Genomic DNA, 20,906 nt, shown 5'->3' on the forward strand with positions numbered 1-20,906 from the left:
AGGGGTGCGCAAGACCATCCTTGGGGGTGCATGGCAGGAGGAGCGCCACCAAAGGAGCACCGCTGGCATGGTGGCAGCAGCGCTCCTGGACCTTTGATTCTTTGGCGGCAGCTCAGCTCTCCCCGCTCTTTGGCAGCACACCGGCAGCAGTTCAGCTCTCCCTGCTCCACGTTTGGTGACACCTCTTCTTTTTTTTTTTTTTTTTGCTTCCCCAGAGCTGGCCCTGGGGGTGTGTGATTCAAAAAGCTTGGAGACCCCTGCTAAAGAGAGGGATTTCTGTAAAAATGTAGGCATGCCCCAGGATGTCATAAATGGAATAACAGCTCATGTCACCTCCTGTGGTTATTTTCTTAAGTGCAACCTCTCAGTTAAATTGTAAATAAATAATAAGTGTGAATAAATAATTCCCTATAAAATACTACTATATTGATATTAAAGTATCTGCAGAGAAATACTCTGAATTAATCTAAACTTCCTACAGTAATATTTAAACATTAAGTAAATTAATTAAGTAAATCTACATATATACATCTTGTCATTGCTTACAATTCAATGCAACAATCAATTTCCTATCAAATTAAGGCAAAAGCACATCAGATTATACAGGATTGCATTTATGAGCTAAATCCATCTTCAATGAAAATGAACTACAAGAACAGAAGAATGGCCATGCTGGGTCACACCATTGGTCCATCTAGCCCAGTATTTGGTCAATCAACAGTGGCTTGTGCCAGATACTTCAGAGCAAATGAACAGAACAGGGCACTTACTCAAATGATCCTTCCCATCATCCAGTCCCAGCTTCTGACAGTCAGAAGTTTAGGGACACCCAGAGCAAGGGGTTGTGTCCCTGACCATCTTGGCTAATAGCCGTTGATGGACCTATTCTCCAGGAATTTATCTAATTCTGTTTTGAATCCAGTTATATATTTGGCCTTCACAACTTCCCTGGTAATGAGTTCCATCAGTTGACTGTGTGTTATGTGAAAAAGTACTTCCTTATGTTTGTTTTAAACCTGCTGTCTATTAATTTTCTTGGGTGACCCCTCAGGGTGCTAGAACAATTTTTATAATGGGGGTCCTGAGAGCTATTGAACCAAACTGTAGACCCTGTATATGATGGTGGTGACCCCTGATTCTTGTGTTATGTAAGGAAGTGTTATTTACTCCTTCAGTCACTTTCTCCACACCGTGGTTTATAGACTTCTTATCATATCCCCTTTTAGTCATCTCTTTTCTAAGATGAACAGTCCACCTTTTTAACCTCTCCTCAAATGGAAGCTGTGCCATAGTCCTACTCATTGTTGCCCTTCTCCATACTTTTTCCAGTTCTAATATATCTTTTTTGAGATGGAGTGACCAGAACTGCATGTAGTATTCAGGTGTTGGCATACCATGGATTTATATAGTGTCACTATTCTCTTTTCTGTCTTATTCTCTATCCCTTTCTTAATGGTTCCTAACATTCTGTGAGTTTTTATGACTGCTGCTGCACATTGAGCAGATATTTTCTGAGAACTATCCACAATGACCCCAAAAATCTCTTTATTGAGTGCTAACAGCTAATTTAGACTCCATACTTTTGTATGCATAGTTGGGATTATATTGTCTAATGTGCATTACTTCACACTTATCAACATCAAATTTCATGTGCCGTCTTGTTGCCCCATTACACAGTTTTGTGTATATTCTATATGATAAGATTCCAGGAACATCATTCACTTTGTTTCCTCTGAAGCCTACAGTGCCTATTGAGTCAGTGTAAAAAGTGAAGCAGCTACAAGCATGGTTGAGAGCTCTTTTAGTTCAGAATATCATCAGATTAAACCATCACTGAATTTCATGGTCTGTTACTGTCCGATTTCTCAGCCTTTCTGACTTTACAAATTACACCCGGATGGTGTACAGCTACAGCAAGGCACGTATCTATCTATGCCATTTCAAGAGTCCTAAACCATTGTGATATCATAGGTAAATCAACTAAGCACCATCCTTACTCTGAGGCTAATTTGCATGCATCAGTTTCATTGGTTGTATGAGGAAGACTGGACTGATGGTGAATTATTTGGCCTACCTGCCACTGGTATAAATCAATACAAATCTTCCAGCACAGCCCATCCCTAGACTCAAATCAACACAACCGCCCACACAACACAACCAGCTCACATGATAACCCCAAACACACATAGCCCTCACACAGCACAGACCCATCATTCATCCTCTGCAAAAAAAGAAAAAAGAAAAAAACCCAGTCAGCACAACACAGCCCCCCCACAAATCATAACTTTTCCAGCACAACACACAGGTTTGCCCACCCTCACTCATACTTACCATAAAACCATAAACGTGAGCAGAGAAGCTGCTGGTCCATTGCTACTCATTATATAATTATAGCTATAATAGACAGCTAGCTTCTATAGCCACCCACATGATAAATCTGATCTGGGTAGAGACAATATTTGCAGGAGAACTCACAAATCATCTAGCTGCATATTCCTTATTGTTGCCTTTCAACTGGTCATTCTTCTCTTCTGAGACTGGGTTTAAATATTTGAGTCTCAAATCCTGCAAATCTTTATTCACATGAGTCTATCCAGTAATGCCCAATGCTGATTAAAGACTACATATATGAATAAGCATTTACAGGATAATTCCCCTGGTGATAAGGCCTGTCATAAGATAATGGCCAAATTCTGTTCTTAGTGACAAGCACACAATTGCATTAAAATTCCATGTGTGTTACATAGCATAATCTGATCCAATATAAAAAGAAAAGGAGTACTTGTGGCACCTTAGAGACTAACAAATTTATTAGAGCATAAGCTTTCGTGAGCTACAGCTCACTTCATCGGATGCATTTGGTGGAAAAAACAGAGGAGAGATTTATATACACACACACAGAGAACATGAAACAATGGGTTTATCATACACACTGTAAGGAGAGTGATCACTTAAGATAAGCCATCACCCACAGTAGGGGGGGGAAAGGAGGAAAACCTTCCATGGTGACAAGCAGGTAGGCTAATTCCAGCAGTTAACAAGAATATCAGAGGAACAGTGGGGGGTGGGGTGGGGGGGAGAAATACCATGGGGAAATAGTTTTACTTTGTGTAATGACTCATCCATTCCCAGTCTCTATTCAAGCCTAAGTTAATTGTATCCAGTTTGCAAATTAATTCCAATTCAGCAGTCTCTCGTTGGAGTCTGTTTTTGAAGCTTTTTTTTTTTTTTTGAAGATCCAATATAGGGTATCATTGGCAGCCTATTAAAAACTTTGGACCACCTTTGGCCCCAAGGTAACTTGATTTAATTCAGTGAAGTTACATCAGAAATGAATTTGGCCCCTTTAGTTTAAAAGGGAAAAAAAACATTTAAAACCCCAGCCTGTACGTCATTGTTTTCCTGCTTGCCCAGTGGTTCAGTATTAGACTTTGAGTTGGAGTCATAGTAGTAGCTTTATGTGGAGAAAGATAAAACAATCTAATTATGCACTTTCGTAGGGCTTAGATTTGGTACCAAAAAGCCAGACTTATTACAGACACCTCAGATAGATATTAGATATACAAAAATTAGAATCTATTAATTCAGTTTTGGGCCAACAATCTGCCATTCATTTCTTTCTGACTGGAAATTTCTGCATATGCCCCTGAGGTGAAATTTCCCCAATTTCTGCAGCAAAAACCAAATACAGTTTTTTATAACAAAATTTACATGCAAGATTGTTTACATGCAAGATGTATCTTTAGTTTGTTTGCATGGCAAACAGCAAAGATTCAAGGTGAAACTACAATAGTTTCGATTTTCATAAAACTAATGAATGTGCTTATTCTTCTTAATGATGGCTGGTTAATCTGTTTTAAGAATTATTAATATTACAGTCAAGCCTAAAGGTCTTACCAAAGATCAGGCCCCCCCCCATTCTGCTAGTCCTGTACATATACATAGCGTGAGACAGTATCTGCCCCGAACAGCTTACAATCTAAATAGACAAGACAGAGAAAAGGTGGGAGAAAGGCAGTATTATTATTTCCAGTTTATAGATGGGGAACTGAGTCTGGATCTGCCCTCTCTGAGCCATATGCCAAGCTAAGCCAGGCCTGCCAGGCGCCCTGTGCCCCACCCCCCACCATCTTTTTTGCCCGGGGACAGCTGCCCTGCTAGAGAGGGGTCTTCTCCCTGGGCCCCTTCCCTAGGAAAATTCTGGTTGTGCTCCTGCCTTGTGCAACTTAAGAGTACTGGCCAATGTACAACAAAGCCTTAAACAGCTCCCCTAAACCTGGAACAATTGGTAACATTAAAATATTGCTGATATAGGTTTTGACAAATTAAACTTATTTTCAAAGGGTGTTCTGAAAGCAAAATATGAAAATAGGACCAAAGCCCAAACACAAACCCAGTTTCCATTCAAAAGGCAAAACCAAATTCAATGTTGTGTAACTCTTATTGACATCAGTCTAATTACACTAGGGATAAATTTGACTCACCCTGTATAAGATTCCCAAATGGCTTTTCAATTGTGATCATGTAAGCACAGGGGTAAACAGCATGCTGAGATTATATACCTGTTATTATGGAGTTGGACACATGATACTCTTGCTCATTTTTTATTCAAGAAAATAGAATAATAAAAATGTAGGCCTATTTGAATAGGGAGGAGTGTGGGATGTACTGTTTTACATATGGACTGTTGCCCTCTAATGCCTGGCCTAAAAAGAGGTTATAAGACCTAGCTATTACTAAAAACTAACGATCATCTAATTACCACTGCATGATAGTAAGGAAATATTTTTGGATAATTATCCACAATTTAGTTTCACCAGTTTTCCTGACACTGACATTATACATTTTCACATTTTGTAATTTAGCTGCTGTGACAAAGCTCTGTCCTTGCCTCCGTGGGTCCCACGTTTCCTGGCGGTTTTCGCTAGCCTCAGAGGCTCACTGTGACCCTCCACGTAACCCTTCTTTCTCCAGAGACAAGGGTCACAGTCTACTGAGCCATTTTCATCATAAACCAGCGAGGGAGGTAAGAAGAAGTTATCCTTCCTTGCACAGTCTCTGTTGTCTCCCAGTCTCAGTGATTAATCAGGGGGCAAAGGGGAGGGGGGGAGCCGGGGCCACCCTCTACTCTGGGCTCCAGCCCAGGGACCCTGATAGTATCAGCTATGGTAGCTGACCTTTTAGAAACATGACATGTACAATTCCCTGGGCTACTTCCCCCACAGCAGCCCTCACTTCCTCAAGCTCCACTTCACCCTTACCTCAGGGCCTCCTTCCTTGTCCCTGATATGGTGTGTACTACTCAGCCTCTCCAACTGCGCAACTTCTTCCCACAGCTCTTGACATCCACTCCCACCTGACTAACTGGGAGGCTTTTAACTAGTTTCAGCCAGTCCCTGATTGTCTTCAGGTGTCCCAATCAACCTAGCCTTCTCCCTGCCTTCTGCAAAGTTCTTAATTGGCCCCAGGTGTCTTAATTCACCTGGAGCAGCTGCCATTTCACTTATCCTGGTACCAGGGATTTGTTTAGCCTGGAGCGAATCTCTTTCTCTCTCTCTCCCTCCCACTGCTCTCCCATAGGCTTCTAGCTTGGAGGGAGGTGGGAAGCTGCTACTCCTGCTGCTACTAGGCCCTAAGCTCTCCCTGCTGCTCCAGCTGCTCCCCTGGCTGGGCCAGACAACCCCCATTCTCTGCTACTTGGCTGCTGGACCCCCCACTCTTCGGTGCTGCTACTGCTGCAACTGCAGCCCCGGGGGGGGGGGGGCTGCTAGCCCACTCCCCAGAGAGGAGAAGTAAGGGACCCCAGCCACTGCTGTTGTGGATACCACCACCAGCACCACCACCTGAGAGGGGTCCTCTCTGCCTGCCTGGATCACCACCTGGAGTTCCTGGAGCTGCTGCTGCTGCAGAGGCCACTGCCTGGAGCTGCTGAAGCCCGAGGAGGAGAAGAAGAGGATCATCTGCCAGTGGGGCAGCACCTAGACACTTTGCAGACCACCGTGGAGGGGGCCCTAAGACTGAGTAATTTTCAAACTGTGCTCTTGTGGTGGGGGTCTTGACTGTGTTTGTAGGGACACGGGGGGTGTGGCGTGGAGCTGCCCCCCGATCCATCTGTGTGTCCCCCCCAACCCCCACCACTATTACCACCACCGCTGCCCCCTCCACCACCGCCACTGGCTGTATACCATCTGCCTCAGCTCCTGCCTCTGGAATCAGCTGCTTGCTTGGCTTGCCATGCCCTATTTCCACCCTTTGGGCCAGAAGCAGCAGCAAGCTAAAAAAGACTTGTGCAAGTGCACATGGGCACATGTGCCCCCTGGACTGCCTACCCCCCAGCTTTGCCCTTTATTACCTGCCCCATTTGCCACTTGCTTTGCCTCCTCTTTTGCTCCAGCCCCCCTTACTAGCTTCAGTTTGTTTGCCTGCCCCGCCCATTTCCTTCTGCAGCCTTTGTTTGTTTCCCCCGCCCCAGCCTCTGAAGCTAGCCCCTTGGTTTCCCTGTTCTACCCCCAGACCGCTTAGCCCCTCGCTCCGTGTGCCCATGCCCCCTCCCATGCGCTTGTGCAACTCCCCATTTCAGTTGCAACCCTCTTCACTGCACCTTCAATGTTGTTGAATCCCCCCCCCCCTTAGTGCACCAAGAGGAGCCGGAATTCCACCTTGTGTCGGTGACTGACCCCTAACCCCTGATTGCCCCCCGTCCAGCCCACCCCTTTTGGCGCCCTCCTCCCCTGCCTGCAGCCTAGCGGGGAGGAGTGGTCGACCTGCTTCCCCTCTCCCCTCCTCCTTTTGGTGTCCCCCCTTTCCTCCTTGCTCATGATGGCGGGGGATGAGACGGGTGAGACCTCTCCAGTAGCCCGAGCTCCCCCTCCCCCGCCTGCCCCTCTGTCACCCCCCCAAGCTTCTACCTCCGCTGCCAAACCATCTGCCATCGCCCCCGCTGGGGCACCAGCAGCGACGGGCACCGGGGTGACCTCCACTGCTGCCACGTCTATCACCCCCTCAGATTTGGGGGGAGTCCTCCCAGCCGGCGGGAAGGGCCAGAGGAAGAAGAAGGGGAAGGGCCCCGCTAAAAAGACCAGGCCCTCCATGGCAGGGGCTGCCCCCAATGCCCCGGCCCCATCTCCAGCTGGGGCGCCCCTCCCCGCTGTTCCCTCCACCAGCTCTGCAGGTGTCCCTCCCCCGGCCCCCAGAGCATACGCCCAGGTGGCGGCAGCCCCCCCGCCTGCCGCTACATCATTTCTCCAGCCCACCGCCTCCGCTACCATCTATAGCGGCCAGGGCCCCTTTCCCACCATGACCAGGAAGCACGGCGTCCGTTGCCTCCTGGTGCCCGCCTCACCCCACGTGGAGACCTATGTGCGGGCGTTGGCGAGGGTGGTGGGGCCTACGGCCATTGTGGCGGCCTCCAAAATGTATGGCAAGGTCGTCTTCTTCTTAGCATCGGAGGCCGCTGCCCAGGAGGCGGTGGAGAAGGGCCTGGCGGTGGGGGGCGTGTTCGTCCCCTTAGAGCCGCTAGAGGACCTGGGCGTCCGCCTGGTCCTGACCTCCGTCCCTCCCTTTCTCCCCAATGCTGCCCTGTTACCCGCCCTTTCTACCTTGGGAAAGCCCATCTCTGTCATCAGCCCTCTCCCGTTGGGCTGCAAAGACCCTGCCCTCCGTCACGTCCTCTCCTTCCGCCGGCAAGTGCAGCTTCAACTGCCACCGGCGGCGAGCGACGGAGAGGCACTCGAGGGGTCCTTCCTAGTCCCCTACCAGGGGACCCATTACAGGGTGCATTATTCCACGGGGGAGGCCCGGTGCTACCTCTGCCGGGCGATGGGGCACGTCCAGAGGGACTGCCCCTTGGCCTGGCAAGGAGGGGCATCCGGGACCCACGAACCTCGGCAGGACACCGGCCCCGTCATTGCCGGCGCCCCTGGCTGCCCGGCACCTGAAACCGCCCCTCCTCCTTCCCAGTCCACCATTGCTCCCACTAGAGCCCAAGGGGCACCTCCCCAACTATGCCCAGATGAGCGGAAGAGCCCCGCCCCCGCTGCTTGCAATCTGGCGGGGCCTGTGGAGGAGGGTGTGGCAGGGACACCGCCGGGCATGGGAGGGGGCCCGCCCCAAGGGGAATCTTCCCTCCCTTGTGCTGCCCCACCATTACCCCCTCGAGTCCCTGAGCCATCGCCTCTGCCCCCTGACACAAGCCCTGCTAGCCAGCCCCCGGATGATGCCATGGAGGGCTGGGCCCTAGTCCAGGGGAAGCGGGGCAAGCGGAAGGCTCGAGCTCCGCTCCTCCCATCTGACGCGGAGGCTCCCCGAAGACCAGGAATGGGGGCACTGATGCCGAGCCTTCCCTTCTACCCACGGGTGTGTTCCATCCACCAGAGCCGGCTGGGGAAGACGTGGCAGCACTGGAAGGCAGTATCTCCCCTCCACGGGAGTCCCTCCCCTCCAAGACCCCCGAGGCACCATCTGAAACCCCAGTGTACCCCGAAGCAATTGTCGCGTCAGGTGCCAGCAGGGAGAATCCCGGGGTAGCGGAAAACAATTTCCCATATATATATGAGGAGATCGAGGCCCTGGGTCTGACCCCAGTCACCCAGGGGGAGGACGATCCTATGCCAGCGGGCCTTGATCTGGGCGACCTCACTCCAGCCCCCCTTTCCCCATGTTCCCTCCCCCTAACCGTTGCTTCTGCTCCCACCTCCGAGGAGCCCCTGGACTCCTCCATCAATCCGGCTCCAAAGGGCACCCCGCTGAGAGCCGCCGAGCCTGTTGAGGCGACGGCCAGTGCCACGCGGCTGGAACCTGAGCCACCAGGGGCATCCCTTGCTGGTGAGGAGCATTCGACCTCCTTCCCGGCAGAGGGCCCTACAGAAGATAGTCCACCTCCTGATGCCGTGGCTGCCAAATCCACCATAGAGCTTGCGCCCGGCATCACTGAGAGCCCTCTCCCCACCCAGATTCTCACCTCTACCCCTGCCACTGCCCTTATCCCGTCCACCTCCCAAGATGTTATTGCCACCCCTGGGACTGTCTCCTTCCCCTTTCCAACAGATGACTCCCAGGGAGCGGCCTTTGTGTTTACCCATCCCGACCCACCAGGGGCTGCTATCCTCCTTCCGCCGCCCCCTATCGCCCCAGCATTCAGGTCAACCCATCAGGAGCCCCGTCGGGAGCTCCGTCCGCACCCTGTCTGCCCATCTCGGTGGGCCACGGGGCTGTACCAAGGGCCCCGTTGGGGAGTAACCAGACCGTAACCCCAATCCTCCATGCTCTGCGAGAGGAGTTGCGGGAGTTTCTAGAAGACATCCGTGGCTCCCGCAACAAAGTACAGCTTGCCCTGCAGCGATGGGGGACTTTAATCAAATCCTCCGGGCCGCAAGGGCCCTCATGGGGAAGGGTAAAAGGACCGGGAGGCAGGGCACCATGGCCTACCAGCGGGTCTGCCTCTTCCGTGACTCCTTACTCACCTACGGGGTGGGTCACGGACTGCTGCGCGGCCCGCCGGGAGCCACGAGCATCCCTGCCGGCGAGGATCCCCCCCAGCCCTCCTTATGGCACCCTTTACCATCGCAACATTGAACACCCCTGGCTGTAGGATGGGTCTCCGCAGGTCCCAGATGCTCTCCTTCCTTTGGGAGGGGAGGTACTCTGTGGTTTTCCTGCAGGAGACCCATACGGATCCGACTGCCGAAGACAGCTGGCAGCTGGATTGGGGGGACAGGGTTTACTTTAGCCACCTCACAGTTCGTACGGCTGGAGTGGCGACCTGTTCTCCCCCGACCTACGGCCTGAGTGCTGGGGGCCGCCGAGGCTGTGCCGGGCCGCCTGCTGCACCTCCGGGTCCACATGGAGGGGCTCGTAGTCAACCTCATCAACATCTATGCCCCAGCAGCGAGCCCAGAGCGGCTGCAATTCTATCAGCAGGCTTCCGCCTTCCTCGGCACCTTGGATCCTCAGGAGTGCCTGGTCCTGGGAGGGGACTTTAACATCACCCTTGAGGAACGGGACCGCTCGGGGACCGAGCAGAGCCCGGCCGCCATTGCCGTCCTCCAGGAGATAGTCGAACACCACTCCCTGGTGGATGTCTGGCGTGACCACCACCCAGATGACACTTCCACATTCACCTTTGTCCGGGTGGAGGCCCATCGGTCGCGCCACTCCCGGTTGGACCGCATTTATTTATCACGCTTTCATCTTTCACGAGCCCACTCCTCCAGCATCTGGCCGGCCCCATTTTCTGACCATCATATAGCCACCATGACAGCCTCCCTCTGCGCGGAGAGGCCAGGGCCGGCCTATTGGCATTTTAACAACAGCTTGCTGGAGGAGGCGGGCTTCGTGGCATCCTTCCGGGAGTTCTGGCTGGCCTGGCGAGGACAGCGGCGTGCATTTCCCTCGGCGCAATGGTGATGGGACCTAGGGAAGATGCGCGCCCGGCTCTTCTGCCGTGACTACATCCGGGGCGCCAGCCGACGGAGGGATGCGGCGATAGAGCAGTTGGAATGGGAGGTCTTAGAGCTGGAGAGGCGTCTGGCTGCCAGCCCCGAGGATCCACCCCTCTGCGGAGCGTGCCGGGAGAAGCGGGAGGAGCTCCGGACCCTCGAGGACCATCGGGCCCGGGGTGCCTTTGTTCGATCCCGCTTCCGTCTCCTTCGGGAGATGGATCGCGGCTCCCACTTCTTCTACGCCCTGGAGAAAAAGAGGGGGGCTAAAAAACATGTCATCTGCCTACTGGCAGAAGATGGCACCCCCCTCACGTATCCGGTGGAGATGTGCGGGAGGGGGAGAGCCTTCTACGCAAGCCTTTTCTCCCCGTATCCGACCAATTCTAATGCTTGCAGAGTGCTCTGGGAGGAGCTCCTGATGGTCAGCGTGAGCGACCGAGACTGGATAGAGCTGCCTCTCACTCTGGCCGAGTTCTCGGAAGCCCTCCGTCACATGCCCACCAATAAATCTCCGGGCTGACCGTGGAGTTCTACCGTGTGTTCTGGGACGTCCTCGGCCCAGACCTAGTCACCGTCTGGGCCGAGTCTTTGCAGAGTGGGGTCCTCCCTCTTTCGTGCAGGCGAGCCGTGCTGGCCTTATTGCCGAAGAAGGGGGACCTCCGCAATTTACGAAATTGGCATCCCGTCTCGCTCCTCAGCACGGACTACAAAGTCGTGGCAAAAGCAATCTCGCTGCAGCTAGGGTCCGTGTTGGCGGACGTGGTCCACCCAGACCAGACCTACACCGTCCCGGGCCGCAGCATCTTCGACAACCTATATCTGGTCTGGGACCTTTTGGAACTCGGGTGTAGGGATGGTCTGTCGTTCGCCCTCCTGTCCTTAGATCAGGATAAGACGTTTGACAGGGTGGATCACGGGTATCTCCTGAGCACTCCGCAGGCATTTGGCTTTGGACCCCAGTTTGTGGGTTTTCTTCGGGTGCTGTACGCCTCCGCAGAGTGTCTGGTCAGGCTCAACTGGACCCTGACTGAACCGGTCAGCTTCGGGTGAGGAATACGGCTGGGGTGCCCCCTCTCGGGCCAGCTGTATGCTCTGGAGATCGAGCCCTTCCTCTGTCTCCTCTGAAGGAGGTTGACAAGGTTGGTGCTGCGGGAGCCGGAGCTGCGGCTGGTCCTGTCGGCGTACGCTGATGACATGCTCCTCGTGGTCCAGGACCCGGGTGACTTGGTGCGGGTGGAGGCTTGCCAGGCCATCTATTCGGCAGCCTCCTCCACACGGGTCAACTGGGTCAAGAGCTCTGGCTTGGTGGTAGGGGACTGGCGGCAGGCGAGCTCCCTCCCACCTGCGCTTCAGGCCATCCGGTGGAGCATGGGTCCGCTGCTCTATCTCAGCGTTTACCTTTCTGCCACATATCCCTCTCCGCCGGAGAACTGGCAGAATTTAGAGGGCGGGGTGATAGAGCAGCTCCGGAAATGGACTACTCCGGTGCCTCTCCCTTCGAGGAAGAATGCTGGTGCTTAATCAACTAGTCCTGTCCATGCTCTGGTACCAGCTCAACACCCTGGTCCCGGTCCCGGGTTTCCTGGCCAACCTCCGGACATCGATTCTGGAGTTCTTTTGGTCAGGACTGCACTGGGTCCCTGCAGTTCTCCATCTACCTCTGGAGGAGGGAGGGCAGGGCCTGAAATGCCTGCTTACTCAGGTCCATGTCTTCCGCCTCCAGGCCCTGCAGAGGCTCCTTTATGGTGCAGGTAGTCCGGCGTGGAGCATACTGGCGCACGCCTTTCTGCGCCACTTCCGAGGGCTCCGATACGACCGGCAGCTCCTTTATTTCCATCTGAGAGGTCTTCCGCGAGACCTCTCCGGGCTGCCAGTCTTCTACCAGGACCTCCTCCGGACCTGGAAAGTCTTTTCAACGACTAGGTCCGTGGCAGCCACCGAGGGGGCAGATCTCCTCGCGGTGCCCCTGCTACACAACCCCCAGCTTCGTGTGCAGGTGGCGGAGTCCCGCTCGGTGCGCCAGAGGTTGGTCCTGGCAGAGGTCACAAGAGTCAGAGACCTCCTGGACTATGACCGGGGAGACTGGCTGGATCCCCTGACGCTCGCTCAGTGCATGGGGCTTTCCAGACCTTGTACTCCCCGGCGCATACTTCAGGAGGTGAAGGCCGCTTTGCCGCCCACTGCTCGGGTTTATCTCGATCGGTCCTGCACGAGGGCACGCCCCGCCCACCCGCTACCCCAGGCCCGCCGGACCTTTTAATTGGACCCCTGCCCCGTGGACCCAACCGACCCCTCACCCCTTCACTAGAAGCCGGCTGCACAAGATGCAGCCGGTCTGCTTTCAAACCACGCCAAGAAAACATCTATACACGCTCATGCTCCACACCCTTCACGCCCTCACCCTTGTGTCCCGCCCCGATACAAAATGGTGGGACCTCCTGCCACCTTTGGAGGGTGAGGAGCCCTGGTGGGCCAGCCTATATTCCACCTTAGTCCCAAGGCCCGCCGGGGATGTTAGTTGGCGGCTCCTTCACGGAGCCGTGAGCACGGGCGTGTACTTGGCGCAGTTCACCTCAATCCCAGACACCTGCCCCTTTTGCAGCGTGAGGGATACTCTGGCACATATATACTTGGAGTGTGCCAGGCTGCAGCCCCTATTCCGGCTCCTCACCAATATTTTATTACATTTTTGGTTGCACTTCTCCCCCCACCTTCTTATTTACGCACTCCCTATCCGTGGCCCCACAAAGTCATGGGATCTCCTGGTCAACCTCCTCCTAGCCCTAGCTAAAATGGCCATCTATAAAACCAGAGAGAGGAGGTTGGCCAATGGAGTCTCCTGTGATTGTGGGGCCTATTTCCGATCCTCGGTCCGTTCACGCATCCGGGCAGAGTTCCTCTGGGCGGCGTCCTCTGACTCCCTTGATGCCTTTGAGGAGCAGTGGGCGCTGTCCGGGGTTCTCTGATCGGTGTCCCCGTCTGGTTCCCTTCGTTTGACCCTTCGACCACACTCCTGTCCCTGTTATTTCATTAGTTGTCCCCCGGAATTTTTTGGGTATCTAGGTCCTGTGGATCCCCCAGTGGTGGACGGGCTTTGTCCGCCCACTTCCCGGATCCCAATAAGACTACTCTTCCATAGCCATCTGGCCTTGCCCTGTCATACTGCGTAAACATGAAAAATCATGAAATTTTCCTCGTTTTTGCAGTGAAAACAATTTCACTCAGAAATGGTTCTATATTAGTGTAGAAACTTTAGAAAACCTGGACTAATACTAAGTTTGCAACAAAAGGGGGCATATGCTCAAATTTCAAGCATTTTGAATTTTGCTGTTAGTATTTCCCTCATCTCTAATTCAGCTCAGATAAACAATAAAAAACACTTTGTTCATGGCGTTCAGTTATGCAATAGATTGGCTGTATTGTAGATCTTTGTCAGTTCTGGAGCAAGTGGAAAGACAGTAGTGATATTTTTCTAACATGCTTAAGTGATTTAGGAGGCTAAGCCCTGGTCTACACTACAGAGTTAGGTCAACACAAGGCAGTTTACGTTGACCTAACTGTGTAAATGTCTACACTAAAATGTTGCTCCCATGATCATTGGTGATATTGAAATGCCAGTAGTATTCTGGGGGACCCTGCCTACACCTTGCTCCCCTGACTCATGAAACTGTACACTAGTCACCATAACAGCAAAACGGAAGGATTCACCTACTGGCTCAGCAGGTGCAGAATGACAATTGAATGTACTTTTGGTCGATTGAAGGGACGCTGGAGATGCTTACTCGCTAGACTGGATCTCTATGAGAAAAATATCCCAAACGTTATAGCTGCCTGTTGTGTGCTGCAGAATTTCTGTGAGGCAAAGGAGAAAAAGTTGCTACTGGGGTGCATGGCAGAGGTGGATCAGCTGTCTGCTGAGTTTGAAAAGCTAGACATAAGGGCCATTACAAGAACACAGCATGGGGGAGGCTTTGAAAGTGCACTTTAACCGTCAGCCGTAGTAATGTGCTGTGCTCGACTGCAATCTGGCCCTGAAGGTTTGTGGGCTGTTAAGAATTGAGTACTGCTTGGTGTACTTTTAGAAATGTAACTGTGTCTTTTAATTAACCTCTGAATTATGTGGTGCTTGCTGTATGTTTACACATATGTACATATGTTTCTGGGTGAGGAAAGGGGCCACTGGAAGCCCGTGACTACAAGAACCAGGCAGAGGAAAAGATGGGCAAGTGAAAGAGAAACAGAGCTCAGGAGCAGTTTTGCTGAGTTGGAAAATGAAGAAGGGGCACAGCAGCCACTAACAGAAGGTGGGAGGGCCAGGAGGAAGAGAAGAGCAGCTAGCTCTGCAAGAAGAGGGGAAGAGTCAATGGAGATAGCCAGATTTTGGAGCCCCAGGCAGATAGAGGATGACTCACAGAAGATTGCAAGTGAGAACAAAAGACACGAGGACTTGCAGCCTGAACGGACAGGAAGAAGGCTGGAGAATCTCATCACCACCAGGAAGAGGCAGGTCTATATGACTGGCGACTCCCTACTAAGAAAAACTGAAAGGTCTGTCACCAGAGCTGATCCAGAGAACAGCTCCTGGTAGATAGCTCACCCCTCTAAGATACAGAATCTGGACCTGAAACTGAAGAGGGTCCTAATGGGAGCAGGAAAGAATCCACTGATTGTTCTTCACATGGGAACAAATGACACAGCTAGATTCTCACTGGAACAGATCCAGGAAGACTATGCCCAGACTAGAGAAGATGCTTAAGGAAATGGAGGCTCAGGTGATCTTCAGTGGGATTCTACCTGTCCCTGGAGGAGGAGAATGAAGGCAAAACAAGATTATGATAATCAATAGATGGCTCAGGCAGTGGTGCTATAAAGCTGGCTTTTGGGGAGGAAGGGAATGCTCAGTGGTTTGAGCATTAGCCTGCTAAACCCAGGGTTGTGAGTTCAATCCTTGAAGGGGCCATTTAGGGATCGGGGGCAAAAACTGGGGATTGGTCCTGCTTTGAGCAGGGGGTTGGACTAGATGACCTTCTGAGGTCCCTTCCAACCCTGATATTCTATGATTCTATGATGTAACTGTTACGCCAACTTAATAACTCCACCTCTGCGAGAGGCATAGTGCTTAAGTCGATGTAGTTAGGTCAATGCAGTGCAAGTGTAGACACTATGTTGCTTACATCACCTCTTACTGGCTTTCTGAAGCTGTCCCACAATGCTCCACACTGACAGTTCAATTGGTGCAAACCCTCCTGACATAGCAGACACAAGGAGTGCAGTGTGGATATGCAAAAGCAATTTAATTACCCCGGTGGCTTTATGTGGCCATAACTTAGGTCAACATAATTTTTTAGTGTAGACATACCCTAAGTCTTCTTTTTTTTTTTAAATGACTTTGGCATTTAGAAACCTAAATCTCAAGGAGTTTCAATGCGACACAGGCTCTTAAATGCCCGAGTCAGGTTCTAAAAAGAAGACTTAAGAGCTTACGTCACCTAGGTACTTTTGAAAATTTTACCCTCTGTAATGAGGTTTCTACCCTCTTTTGTGTCCCTAAGACAGGTCCAACAGAAGGGAACAATAAAAGATTCTCTCTACCATGGCTGACTGGTTGGACCAAAAGGCTAGGAAGGAACAGAAACCTGTTCTGCTACTTTCTCTGGGTTAACACAGGTATACAAGGTGTGTTTTGTTTAGTCTCTATAAATTCTTCTTAACCCTGGCACAAAAAAACACTGAAAAAAAGTCATTCTTCTTTTGTTTAATAGGTATATTATTAATACCCCAGTCAGGATTGCTTTCCAATTTTATGGTGAAGTGTTTGTAGGATTACAAACCAAGGTTTTCCTTCATCCCATCTATCTCTGAAATAAGGCTTCTGCTGAAGAGCCCATCCCATATGCAGGGAAATAACCCAGGATATTAATTGGGAGAGGCAAACTGATGCAGAAAGGCAAGACCAACCTAGATCTTCACCCAAAATTCAAGTGAACTGAATGTGAACCTTTGAAATTCAAATACATGTAGTTAGCTTTTCCTCTCTCCCACTTGCATTCTCAGCTAGAGCTGGGTGTGAATCAGCTGAAATGTTGGGGGATTTGTATTTTTGGTCCCAGTGAAAGCTCTAAAAGTACTAAAAATCTTGTGAGACAGTGTGTTCATATGGCATCTCAGACTCAGGTTTAGTATCACAGAGGTTTGGATAAGTCTCTGAGCTTTTGGGTACTTAACCAAACTTTGAGATTTGCCTACTACTAGATAATAAGTGGGCTGAGAGGTGGTCCTCATTCTCCTCCTTCTGCCAGTGGTTCCTTGCCTGTGATCCATGAAGCACTAGCTCATAGTCCAGAGATGTGGCTGATCACTTCATACTGGCTCTGCTCTTTGTTTCCTGCTGTCAAATCACACTGATGGTGGAGTCTCCTCTCAATGTCAACGTATGAGGATTCAGCAAACATTTTTTTCCTTGAAGTGTTGGGTTGCTGAATCACCTGCATTGTGATTGGATTAGAGTAGGAAAGGTGTGTACAGTTCCAGTTCAGCTCTCTCATCCATGCAAGCCATGTGCCATACTGGTGCAGAAACTGCAATAAGTAGGGGGATAAACATGGATGCAGATTTAAGTTCAGAGTTACTTTTCCTTGTGAATGCCACTAATCTCTCATGGTTCCTCCACCTTTCCAGAATTACTTCTAGAAGGCCAGTTGGGTGCCCCCACAGGTTTTAACTGGTTGCAGATTTATTTGATGGTAGCCTACATTCACTGTGTCCAGAGGCTTCTATTCTCACTCATATCACTGAGCACCACTCTGATAAGGCCCCAGGGGGGAGGGATAGTTCAGTGGTTTGAGCGTTGGCCTACTAAACCCCAGGGTTGTGAATTCAATCCTTGAGGGGGCCATTTGGGATGGGGAAAAAATTGGGGATTGGTCCTGTTTTGAGCAGGGGGTTGGACTAGATGACCTCCTGAGGTCCCTTCCAACCCTGATATTCTATGATTCTCAGCTGATGCTTCCCCATGGCAGTAACTTTTACAAAATGGTCAGACTGTTCCTAAGCAGACCCAGGGCCGATTAACCTTTTGTGGGCCTGGCACCAAACATATTTGTGGGCCCCCATTGGGGCAATGGAGCATGGTGTGGGGGGGCCGACCACCAGAGCGAGGGGCCAGCCAGTGGTATGGCATGGCAGGGGCGGCCCCGCTCTGCCCAGCCCAGTGTGAGGGCAATATTTACAAACTGGCAGTTGCCAGACACACAGTGGCCCGCCCAGCGCTGTGCTGCCAGCATACCCCTTCCCTTCGCAGGGCGGGCCGTGCCATGCCAGACATCACCCCCACGCAACACCAGAACACACACCCCCATTCCCTATGGCCAGAGGCCCCTCAGACCTGCTATGCCCTGACCCCCAGACCCTGCCCAAACGCACAGTGCCCTGCACACTACCACACCTGCCCAGTGCCCTCCTGCCCACAGCCCCACCACAACTGCCCTCCACACAACCCCCACACCCTAGTGCCCCAACACACACATCTTCCTCACCCCCTCACAGCCGAGCACCACCCAGGTCCCCCAGAGACCCTCTCCCCCACACCCTGCCTCCTGGCCGCACTCATCGGCCTTGCTGGGAGGTGACTGTGTCTGCTGGGCTGAACTACCAGTGCAGCCAGGGCTGGTCCCGGGATGGAGAATCACTCCGGCCCCCAGGGAGTGGCAGGATCAGCCAGACCAGGGCGTGCCCCAGCCAGCCTCCCTCAGGACCTACTTGGCTGGAGGGGCCCAGCCAAGTCCCCTATACTGTCCCACATCAACTGGCTGAGACTGGCCAGGCTTTTGCATCAGTCCCGGGAGGCTCAGCTCAGGGAGACAGGTGGGGCTGCACAGGTCGTGGGAAGACTTCCTGGAGCCAGGGGGCAGAGAGAATCATAGTATATCAGGGTTGGAAGGGACCTCAGGAGGTCACCTAGTCTAACCCCCTGCTCAAAGCAGGACCAACCCCAACTAAATCATCCCAGCCAAGGCGTTGTCAAGACAGGCTTTAAAAACCTCAAAGGAAGGAGATTCCACCACCTCCCTAGGTAACCAATTCCAGTGCTTCACCACCCTCCTAGTGAAATAGTTTTTCCTAATATCCAACCTAGACCTCCCGCACTGCAACCTGAAACCATAGCTCCTTGTTCTGTCGTCATTTGCCACCACAGAGAACAGCCAAACTCCATCCTCTTTGGATCCCCCTTTCAGGTGGTTGAAGGCTGCTATCAAATCCCCCCTCACTCTTCTCTTCTGCAGACTATATAACCCCAGTTCCCTCAACCTCTCCTAGTAAGTCATGTGCCCCAGCCCCCTGATCATTTTCGTTGCACTCCTCTGGACTCTCTCCAATTTGTCCACATCCTTTCTGTAGTGAGGAGACCAAAACTGGACACAGTACTCCAGATGTGGCCTCACCAGTGTCGAATAGAGGGGAATAATCACTTCCCTAGATCTGCTGGCAATGCTTCTATTAATGCAGCCAAATATGCCATTACCCTTCTTGGCAACAAGGGCAAACTGCTGACTCATATCGAGCTTCTCATCCACATAATCCCCAGGTCCTTTTCTGCAGAACTGCCACTTAGTCAGTCGGTCCCAGCCTGTAATGGTGCATGGGATTCTTCCTTCCTAAGTGCAAGACTCCGCACTTGTCCTTGTTAAGCCTCATCAGATTTCTTTTGGCCCAATCCTCCAATTTGTCTAAGTCACTCTAGACCCTATCCCTACCCTCCAGCGTATCTACCTCTCCCCCCAGCTTAGTATCATCCACAAACTGGCTGAGGGTGCGATCTATCCCATCATCCAGATCATTAATGAAGATGTTGAGCAAAACTGACCCCAGGACCTAAGTTCCCTGTAAGCTGCGCGACCACACAGCAGTCTATTTAGCGCTGCACAGGTGTGGCCGGAGCGGCTGAGCCCGGACCCAGGTGCGGCTCGGGGTGGCGCAGACCAGGAGTGACCTGGTCCAGACCAGACCCAAGCACAGACAGAGAGGCCTGGCCCAGCCCAGACCCAGATGTGGACGGGGTGGCACAGACCCAGATGTGGCTCGGGGTGGGGGGGAAGGGGGCACAGACCCAGGAGTGGCCCAGCTCAACCCAGACCCAAGCATGGACAGAGCGGCCCAACCCGGCCCAGCCCCACGTGTGGCCAGGGCAGGACTGACCCAGGTGCGGCTGGAGTGGCCTGGCCTGGTCCGGACCCAGGTGTGGCCAAAGCAATGTGGACTTGCCCAGTCCTAGCTGTGGTCAGGTGTGAACCCAGTCGTGGCCGGAGTGGCCCGGCCTAGACCCAGGCGCACCCAGGGGGGTGTGGCGCAGCCCAGCTCCAGCCTTGGCCAGAGCTGCGCAGCCCAGCCCCAGTCCTGGCCCGGGCAGTGCGGCCCAGAACCAGGCGCAACTGGAGTGCCCCTCCCTTGGCCCAAACCCAGCCCCAGCCTGGACCTACTGGGGCCAGGGAAGGGGAGCCTATCCTGCAGCCCCAACTCTGGAGCTGCCGCGGTAGGGAGAGGCGCCTCTCCTTCACAGCCCAGGTGTTGCTGCGGGGAGAGCTGGGGGGAGTCCTCTCTCCTCGCCATAGCCCCAGACCCCCCTCCCGCACCCCAAACCCCTCATCCCCAACCCCACCCCAGAGCCCGCACCCCCAGCCAGAGCCCTCAAACCCCTGCAGCCGGACCCTCACATATCACCTCCATATTGGTGCACATAACAAAATTAATTCTGCACCTGGGTGGGAAAAATTAGTGGGAACACTGCCCAGGACCGACCCCTGAAGCACTATGCTTAATACTGGCTGCCAACTAGATATTGAGCTGTTGATCACTACCCGTTGAGCCCGATGATCTAGCCAGCTTTCTTTCCACCTTATAGTCTATTCATGCAATCCATACTTCTTTAACTTGCTGGCAAGAAGCTGGCAGGTGGGGGCAGAGGGTGAAGAGGAGCCCTCAGCTGGCTGGTGGGCAGGCCAAGAGGAGCAAGCGGTGGGGGGCTGGCAGGGTCTCCGGGTGCAGTGCAAGCAGAGCAGGCCAGGGCCCCTTCTGAGCATAGGCACAGCGCCATGAAGCCACTGGAGCCATTGTAAACCCGACACTGAGCAGAACTTAAAATCAGCAACCATAAATTTTAACCATACTTACAGTACGGTTCTTCTCCAGGACATGGCAGGGGTTAAATTCTGCCCGAACCTTAACTCTTTGGCCCGGTACAATCACAAGTTTTGAAACAGTGGGCCAAACTCAGCTGTCATACAAGCAGGTGTGGCACCATCGAACGGATGGAATTAATTTACTTAACACCAAAGGCTGAGTTTGGCTTAGCATTTATAGTACAATAGCTTCATTTAGTGAGAACGATATGACCCGGATTTGAAAATGAACCCAGTTGGCTGAAAATTGTTAGACTTGTTGCCATAGTTACTGAAAGTTGCAGCAAGAAGA

At 52.3% G+C, this 20,906-nt stretch overlaps 1 long non-coding RNA gene across 2 annotated transcripts; it reads right to left on the minus strand.

The window, feature by feature from the left end:
• Positions 1-185: 185 nt before the first annotated feature.
• LOC122459399 lies at positions 186-14,025 on the minus strand. Of its 2 annotated transcripts, none has more exons than XR_006280058.1 (3): positions 13,603-14,025; positions 4,485-4,868; positions 186-257 (listed from the first exon to the last, which is right to left on the minus strand). It is a non-coding gene; the product is annotated as an uncharacterized LOC122459399 (long non-coding RNA). The 2 variants fall into 2 exon arrangements; XR_006280059.1 differs by lacking the exon at positions 186-257 and adding an exon at positions 3,244-3,979.
• Between the last annotated feature and the right edge of the window lie 6,881 nt (positions 14,026-20,906).

This window comes from Dermochelys coriacea, chromosome 3 (assembly GCF_009764565.3).
Source record: "Dermochelys coriacea isolate rDerCor1 chromosome 3, rDerCor1.pri.v4, whole genome shotgun sequence".
NCBI classification, from domain to species: Eukaryota; Metazoa; Chordata; order Testudines; family Dermochelyidae; genus Dermochelys; species Dermochelys coriacea.